The sequence below is a fragment of the Bos grunniens genome, chromosome 5 (assembly GCF_055505025.1).
Source record: "Bos grunniens cultivar Pamir isolate PY7600 chromosome 5, Bosgru_T2T1.0, whole genome shotgun sequence".
Taxonomy (NCBI): Eukaryota; Metazoa; Chordata; class Mammalia; order Artiodactyla; family Bovidae; genus Bos; species Bos grunniens.
Window position 1 is genome coordinate 79,166,966 of NC_141169.1, and position 9,815 is coordinate 79,176,780.

General features: G+C 40.6%; 1 pseudogene; it reads left to right on the forward strand.

Annotated features, from left to right (window-relative positions):
* The first annotated feature begins 3,697 nt into the window (after positions 1 to 3,697).
* Positions 3,698 to 6,468, forward strand: LOC147372495 (protein Mis18-beta-like; annotated as a pseudogene).
* Positions 6,469 to 9,815: the final 3,347 nt, after the last annotated feature.

Genomic DNA, 9,815 nt, shown 5'->3' on the forward strand with positions numbered 1-9,815 from the left:
TGACATTCCCGGTTCCTATGCAATATTGCTCTTTACAGCATCGGACCTTGCTTCTATCACCAGTCACATCCACAGCTGGGTATTCTTTTTGCTATGGCTCCATCCCTTCATTCTTTCTGGAGTTATTAAAATCTCCACTGATCTCCAGTAGCATATTGGGCACCTACTGACCTGGGGAGTTTCTCTTTCAGTATCCTATCATTTTGCCTTTTTATACTGTTCATGAGGTTCTCAAGGCAAGAATACTGAAGTGGTTTGCCATTCCCTTTGGAGAAGGCAATGGCACCCCACTCCAGTACTCTTGCTTGGAAAATCCATGGATGGAGGAGCCTGTTAGGCTACAATCCATGGGGTCACTAAGAGTCGGACACGACTGAGCGACTTCACTTTCACTTTTTACTTTCATGCATTGGAGAAGGAAATGGCAACCCACTCCAGTGTTCTTGCCTGGAGAATCCCAGGGACAGAGGAGCCTGGTGGGCTGCCATCTATGGGGTCGCACAGAGTTGGACATGACTGAAGTGACTTAGCATCTCCAGTGGACCACATTCTGTCAGATCTCTTCACCATGACCCACCCATCTTGGGTTGCCCCATGGGCATGGCTTAGTTTCATTGAGTTAGACAAGGCTGTGGTCCTAGTGTGATTAGATTGACTAGTTTTCTGTGAGTATGGTTTCAGTGTGTTTGCCCTCTGATGCCCTCTTGCAACATCTACTGTCTTCCTTGGGTTTCTCTTACCTTGGGCATGGGGTATCTCTTCACGGCTGCTCCAGCAACGTGCAGCCATTGCTCCTTACCTTGGACGAGGGGTATCTCCTCACCGCCGCCCTTTCTGACCTTCAACGTGGGATAGCTCCTCTAGGACCTCCTACACCCGCGCAGCCACAGCTCCTTGGACAACAATGTAGGAAACTACATTTAAATTTCTCAGATGATTTATTCTAGTATTTGGATAATTGCATTTTTTCCATCTTAATTTTTTTTTTACATTTAAAAAATTATAGGTGATAAGCAGTGTTTTCATTTTAATCTTTGATTACCTGAGATCTATCTTAGTTAGAATGTAAGATATGGATCCAAGTTTTTTTTTTTTTTTTTTTTCACACCAGTTGTCTTCAAACAATACCCAACATCCAACAACTGCCAACATCTGCTAGATCATCAGAAAAGAAAGAGAGTTCCAGAGAAACATCTATTTCTGCTTTATTGACTATGCCAAAGCCTTCGACTGTGTGGATCACAATAAACTGTGGAAAATTCTGAAAGACATGGAAATACCAGACCACCTGACCTGCCTCCTAAGAAATCTGTATTCATGTCAGGAAGCAACAGATAGAACTGGACATGGAACAACAGACTGGTTCCAAATAGGGAAAGGATTTCGTCAAGGCTGTATATTGTCACCCTGCTTATTTAACTTATATGCAGAGTACATCATGAGAAATGTTGGGCTGGAAGAAGCACAAGCTGGAATCAAGATTGCCAGGAGAAATATCAATAACCTCAGATATGCAGATGACACCACCCTTATGTCAGAAAGTGAAGAAGAACTAAAGAGCCTCTTGATGAAAGTGAAAGAGGAGCATGAAAAAGTTGCCTTAAAATTCAACATTCAGAAAACTAAGATCATGGCATCCAGTTCCATCACTTCACAGCAAATAGATGGGGAAATAGTGGTAGACTTTACTTTTTTGAGCTCCAAAATTGCTGCAGATGGTGACTCCAGCCATGAAATTAAAAGATTCTTACTCCTTGGAAGAAAAGTTATGACCAACCTAGACAGCATATTCAAAAGCAGAGACATTACTTTGCCAACAAAGTTCCATCTAGTCAAGGCTATGGTTTTTCCAGTAGTCATATATGGATATGAGAGTTGGACTATAAAGAAAGCTGGACACCAAGGAATTGATGCTTTTGAACTGTGGTGTTGGAGAAGACTCTTGAGAATCCCTTGGACTGCAAGGAGGTCCAACCAGTCGATCCTAAAGGAAATCAGTCCTGAATATTCATTGGAAGGACTGATGTTGAAGCTGAAACTCCAATACTTCGGCCACCTGATGCAAAGAGCTGACTCATTTGAAAAGATCATGATGCTGGGAAAGATTGAAGGCAGAAAGAGAAGGGGACAACAGAGGATGAGGTGGTTGGATGGCATCACTGACTCAATGGAGATGAGTTTGAGTAAACTCTGGGAGTTGGTGATGTACAGGGAGGCCTGGCATGCTGCAGTCCATGGGGTTGCAAAGAGTCAGACATAACTGAGCAACTGAATTGAACTGAACTGATCCTCAAACATGCATTGAATAGCCCATAGTACTTTAAAATATTACCTTATCACATGCTAATTCATTCATGCAATGGCATCTATTTTGGATTCCATTCTGCTCTGTTGATGTGTCTATTTACACACTAGCCCATACTGCTATAATTACAGCTCTAAAGCAGGTTGTCGTCTCTGGTTTTACTAGTTCTCTGTCATTTTTCTTCTTCATCAGACATGTTGTCATTTAAATTTTTTTCTCTATAAATTTTAGAATTAGTCTGTCTCTTAAAATTTTTTCTTAGAATCATGGTGGATTTTATAGATTAATTTAGAAGAATTTAAGTTTTATGATAATAAGTCATCCTATCCTATGCTTTTCCATTTATTCAAAGCTTTTGTTTCCCTTGGTAGTGAGTTAAAAGATTTCTTTGCGTATTGCACATTTTCTACTAACTTATCCCCAAGAATTCAATCTTTCGTGTTGCTGTTGTAACTAGATATTTTTGAATTGATTGTTGTTTGTATCTATGAAATGGAGTGATTTCTGAATATTCAAATTTAAGGACTATATTTTCCACTTCTGAAAAAAAAAGGCTACTGGAATTTTGATAGATTGATTTGAGTGCACATCATCAATTCATAAACAGATAGCTTTTCAATTTCAAGTTTTCTTTAATATAGAATTGCAGGGGGCCCTGAATAGCCAAAACAATCTTGGAAAAGAAAAGTTAGAGGACTCACACTTCCCCATTTCAAAACTTATTTCAAAACTACAGTAATCAGACTGTGTGGTACTGGCATAAATAGAATAATTGAGAAATAACCTATATAATTATGATCCATTCATTTTCAATAAAGGTGTCAAGGCAATCAATAGGAGAAAGAACTGTCTTTAGCAAAGAATTCTTTTAATTTCTTTCAGTGGTGTTTTGTTTTTTGACTATAAACCATCCACTGTTTTTGGTTAAGTTTCAGTATTTTACTCTTTTTGATGCTGTGTGAATGAAACTGTTTACTTAATTTCATTTTTGGATTGTATTACTAGCTTATAGAAATACAACTATTTTATATATTGATATTATATCTCTGCAACATTGCTGAATTCATTTATTAGTCCCAGTAGATTTGTAGTTTCTTCAGAATTGTCTATTTAAGATCGTTATATGCTGGGACTTCCCTGGTGGTCCAGTGACTAAGACTTAAACCTTGTAGGAGACAGGCCTACTAAAAGGCCTGGCAAAAGAATTAAGCAATCTTGCTGAGAGGACATGACTCAGCATGTAACTCCTGAAGGAATCCAAGAAGGAACAAAAGACATCTTGAAAGCAGGATGTACGCCTGGGAGTGGAAAGCCATTAACAGACTGTTCCTATCTTGAGCGCCTGGGAGGCACATAAAGATTAATTAGAACGGTAGCAAAGACCGCTGGAAGATGGCTGCTTGGCTGTGGAGGCATATCTCTGGAACTGCAAAGCAGCCATGGGGTGACTTCTGTGATGGGCTATTAAGACGATTGATGAACCTTCTTTTTCGCAGGTGGTGAAAGGGTCTTCACTGCTTGGACCCGCAGGGCTGGGACTGGAGGAGCTGCCGACCCCCGCGATGACTGCAGCCCGAGAGGTGCGTCGTGTTCCAGTGCGTGCAGAGCCACGCCATGCTCATTGACTCTGTTCACCTCGCCTGGGACCTGTTGCAGTCCCTCGGGGCTATGGTCTTCTCCAGAGTCACAAATAATGTAGTTTTGGAGGCTCCGTTCCTAGTAGGCATTGAAGGTCACTCAAAGGCAGCACTTAACCTTTTGTTCTGTAGTTCCTGTGAGATTCCCATTGGTTTCCACCGTATTCTACCCATGCTGCCCTGGCTGCCTTGAGAGGCCACTTCTGCCTTTCCAGTGAAAAAATGGAGTGCCTTAGTTCAGTTCAGTCGCTCAGTCTTGTCTGACTCTTTGTGACTCTGTGAATGGCAGCATGCCAGGCCTCCCTGTACATCACCAACTCCCAGAGTTTAACCAAACTCATGTCCATTGAGTCAGTGATGCCATCCAACCATCTCATCCTCTGTCATCCCCTTCTCCTCCTGCCCTCAATCTTTCCCAGCATCAGGGTCTTTCCAATGAGACAGCTCTTTGCATCAGGTGGCCAAAGTACTGGAGTTTCAGCTTCAACATCAGTCCTTCCAATGAACACCCAGGACTGATCTCCTTTAGGATGGACTGGTTGAATCTCCTTGCAGTTCAAGGAACTCACAAGAGTCTTCTCCAACACCACAGTTCAAAAGCATCAAATCTTTGGTGCTCAGCTGTCTTTATAGTCCAACTCTCACATCCATATATGACTACTGGAAAAACCATAGCCTTGACTATACAGACCTTTGTTGACAAAGTAATGTCTCTGCTTTTTAATATGCTGTCTAGGTTGGTCATAGCTTTCCTTCCAAGGAGTAAGCATCTTTTAATTTCATGGCTGCAATCACCATCTGCAGTGCTTTTGGAGCCCCCCCAAATAAAGTCAGCCACTGTTTCCACTGTTTCCCCATCTATTTCCCATGAAGTGATGGGACCAGATGCCATGATCTTAGTTTTCTGAATGTTGAGCTTTAAGCCAACTTTTTCACACTCCTCTTTGACTTTCATCAAGAGGCTCTTTAGTTCTTCATTTTCTGCCATAAGGATGGTGTCATCTGCATATCTGAGGTTATTTATATTTCTCCTGGCAGTCTTGATTCCAGCTTGTGCTTCATCCAGCTCAGCATTTCTCATGATGTACTCATATAAGTTAAATAAGCAGGGTGACAATATACAGCCTTGATGGACTCCTTTTCCTATTTGGAACCAGTCTGTTGTTCCATGTCCAGTTCTAACTGTTGCTTCCTGACCTGCATACAGGTTTCTCAAGAGGCAGGTCAGGTGGTCTGGAATTCCCATCTCTTTCAGAATTTTCCACAGTTTATTGTGATCTACACAGTCAAAGGCTTTGGCATAGTCAATAAAGCTGAATGAAAACTGACCTTTTCCAGTCCTGTGGCCACTGCTGAGTTTTCCAATTTGCTGGCATATTGAGTGCTTATTTAAGTTATATGCTGAGTACATCATGAGAACCATTGGGCTGGAAGAAGCGCAAGCTGGAATCAAGATTGCTGGGAGAAATATCAATGCCTCAGATATGCAGATGACACCATCCTTATGGCAGAAAATGAAGAACTAAAGAGCCTCTTGATGAAAGTGGAAAAGGAGCATGAAAAAGTTGGCTTAAAGCTCAACATTCAGAAAAAAGATGATGGCATCCGCTCCCATCACTTCATGGGAAATAGATGGGAAACAGTGGAAACAGTGGCTGACTTTATTTGGGGGGGGCTCCAAAATCACTGTGACCAACCTAGACAGCATATTAAAAAGCAGAGACATTACTTTGTCAACAAAGGTCTGTATAGTCAAGGCTATGGTTTTTCCAGTAGTCATATATGGATGTAAGAGTTGGACTATAAAGACAGCTGAGCACCGAAGATTTGATGCTTTTGAACTGTGGTGTTGAAGAAGACTCTTGCGAGTTCCTTGAACTGCAAGGAGATCCAACCAGTCCATCCTAAAGGAGATCAGTCCTGGGTGTTCATTGGAAGGACTGATGTTGAAGCTAAAACTCCAATACTTTGGCCACCTGATGCAAAGAGCTGTCTCATTGGAAAAGACCCTGATGCTGGGAAAGATTGAGGGCAGGAGGAGAAGGGGATGACAGAGGATGAGATGGTTGGATGGCATCACTGACTCAATGGACATGAGTTTGGGTAAACTCTGGGAGTTGGTGATGTACAGGAAGGCCTGGCGTGCTGTGGTTCACGGGGTCACAAAGAGACAGACACGACTGAACCACTAAATGACTGATAAAGCTGAAATAGATGTTTTTCTGGAACTCCTTTGCTTTTTCGATGATCCAGCGGATGTTGGCAATTTGATCTCTGGTTCCTCTGCCGTACCTCTTAAAAACAAAAGCCATAGTAAATCCATCTGAGATGGATATCTACAACATCCCTCTATGAGAAAAGTTTGCAGAGCTGAAAGAGAAGATGATGTTAACCCATACTCGCTTAAATTCACTCATAAAGATTTTGAAGGAACTGCCTCCTGACCAGTCCAAGCTAACTAATTCAGAATCAAAGCTTGAGTATCAGAGGCAGGCCTTATTGCTGTCTTCTGTCCAGGTTTCATAGCTATTTGTCTTAAGAATTCATTTTGGCTTCTTATCAATTTCATAATATTAATTTTTGAAAACATTCTGATTGCAAATTTAAGAATTAAGAGCCAATGTCCCATGAATGCTGTGATCTAAAGATGCATGATTGGCCTGAAAATAGAGTTTTACTTCTGTTAATTAACTATTTTTCCTACATGGAGCAGTTGTCATAGGAATACTAAGAAATCATTTTTTTCTTACATGAAATACAGGTACATACATATTCTGTAGGTAATATTCAATAAGTTAACTGCATAATATATATTTATCTTTACCTTTTCAGTTGTAAACTGAACTTAGCAGGATAGTAATGAAAGGAATGATAAAAACATCAAGTAGTCACCGAATGCTGTTTTCTCATTATTTTGCTTTATATAGCACTGTGGCTCAATAGCTTATCATAGTATTTGAGAGGCACAGTGCAAAATAGCCTTGAAGGAAAAGGTCCTTGGGAAAATGGCGAAGGGCCAGAAGTACCCAGGCATTGTGTACTGATAGCTGAAAAACATTTCCTGCCTTTGGCGAGGCTCGGCACCAAGATTTAACAATTAAAACATTAAAGACGATGCTTAAAAAAAAATGGGTATGAGATAAACACATGGGTCGTTAAGAATGTGCTGGTCCTTAAAAGATCTTTTACTGATTATATCTTAACCTTGTACGTGCTCTGCTTACCATATTCTCTGAACTCTTTGTTCCTTGCTCCTATAAAAAGGCTCGACTACAAAAATAAAGTTGTCAGTCCTTACAAAAACTGTCCAAGTGTTGTTCTTTCAAGTTTGCCATTTCCAAGTCCCCCCCAAAAAAATTCCCACAGTAGTCATTTAATAAATAACTATAAAATATTATGCTCGCTGCTGGAAATAAGCAAAAACACCTATTCTGTATCTTTGGAGTTTATAATCTAGTTATAGATGGATATTCAAATAACCACATTAAGGCATTTAAAATTATAACTGTAGTAAGGATTCTGAATAAAAGGGACATAGGGAAATAAACACATATAGCGGGTAACTGACCCGGTTTGGGGGTCAGGTAGGGTCTTTCTGTGGAAGTGTTTCACCAGTGGTCTGAAAGATAGTAAGAGTTAATAAGCTGATAGAGGCAACGGCTTATATGAAGGCCCTGTGAGGCCCCTATAAAGGCATGTAGCAGTTTGTAATAGTGTCCAGAAACCAGAGATGCAAAGCCTTATCAGCCTGCTGAAGGATATTTGTTTTTATCCCAACAACAATGAAAAGCTCTTGAAGAATTTTAAAGGAGGAAGCCTATGACAGGATCAAATTTTCTTTTTCAGAATCTCATTATGGTTGTCCTGTGAGCAATGGGTGAGAGGGCAGCAAGCAGACCTAGAGGGGCTGACACTAGTACAGTCAAGATATGATACAGCCAAAGGGTGGTGTGCAGACAGGGTAACATGGTTCAGACGTGGCTAGTAGAGTTAATTGCAAGTTCTTTCCCTTTTTGACTGCATAAAGGATATTTTCCTTTAAAAATATGATAGAAAATTCTGACTTGCTTTATGCTTTTCAGTTTGCAAAATTTGGTTAAGTAAGGAGGAAGCCTCTGGCAACAAACAGTACCAGAAAAGCTCTTTCCACTCCTGAAGAATGAGATCCAATAATAGTCTCTATTGAATCATCCTGGGGTTTGTACTGTGTATGGGTATATCTACCTCAACATATTTTTTAATGTAAATTAAGCTCTTCTTATGTAGCTATTTTCCTTAACCTTTGGATTTGCTGTTTTGGTAAACTTTCAATGGAAAATTTGAAGAAGGCGATGGCACCCTACTCCAGTACTCTTGCCTGGAAAATCCATGGATGGAGGAGCCTGGTAGACTGCAGTCCACGGGGTCGCTAAGAGTCAGACACAACTGAGCGACTTTCACTTTCATGCATTGAAGAAGGAAATGGCAACCCACTCCAGTGTTCTTGCCTGGAGAATCCCAGGGACGGGGGAGCCTGGTGGGCTGCCATCTATGGGGTCGCACAGAGTCAGACACTACTGAAGCAACTTAGCAGCAGCAGCAATGGAAAATTAAATGCTTGAACTTGACATCAAAAAAAAAAAAAAAGAAAAGAAAAAAGATTAGCTAGGTCCTTGTCCTTGAGGCAGAAAAACAGGGATACAAAAATTTAAATGTTAACTGCCCAGGGTTATCATTGAAGGCCACCTGACCTGCTATGCTCATGTAAGCACGTACAAGCAAGTCTCAAAAAGTATAATAAAGCAGACTTGAGATCAGTTTGGCCACCTTCACCTCATGGTGGTGTTGGTCCCCTAATCCTCTTTGTAACTTTCTTGAGTGTTTCTCATTCTTTCGCTACACCTCGCTTTCAGGAACCTGTGCTGTTGAGCTGGACTCGACATCACCTTCCAATGCAGGGGTTGTGGGTTTGATCCAAGATCTGGGAGCTAAGATCCCATGTGCCTTACAGCAAAGACGCTAAAACATAACAGAAGCAATACTATGCATGTGTGTGTGCTAAGTAGCTTTAGTCATGTCCGACTCATAGATTTTTTGCCTATGCTGCTTGGGCGCCTCCGTCCATGGGGATTCTCCAGGCAAGAATACCTGAGTGGGTTGCCATGCCCTCCTCCAGGAGATCTTCTCCATCCAGGGATCAAACCAGTGTCTCTTATTTCTCCCACTTTGGCAGGTGGGTTCTTTACCATTAGCGCCACATGGGAAGCCCCAAGCAATATTGTACAAATTCAATAAAGACTTTTTTTAAAAAAAGATTGTTATCTGCAAAACAAGAATGTTATTTATTTCATCTTCTTGCATAATTCCCCTGGCTAGAAACTTCAGTACAATGTTGAATAGAACTGACAAGAGGAGGTATACTCTATATTTTTAATTTTTCCTGAAATTATAAAGATAATTGTATTAGCTAGAAAATGTTAGTGGAAATAGTAGTCATCATTTTTTAAAACTTTTGTTAATGACAATGACTGTAATATTTTCCTATTGAACATAAGCTAGTTTGGGGGTTAAAATAAATTCATGTTAAGGAAGTGTCCTATATTCTTTTTCTTTTAATGACATTTTTGATTCAAAAATAGATGTTACATGTTTTATCAAATTCTTTTCAGTCTGTGGAATTGATTTTTCTCAGATCTATTCACAAAATATATGTCCTGGGAACTTCCCTGGTGGTCCAGTGGTTAAGAATTTGCCTGCCAATTCAGGGAACACATGTTCCCTAATCCCTAATCTGGGAACTAGCATTTATTCACATGCTGCAACTACTGAGCCCATGGACACTAGAGACCATACTTTGCAACAAGAGAAGCCATTACAATAAGAAGCCTGTGCAC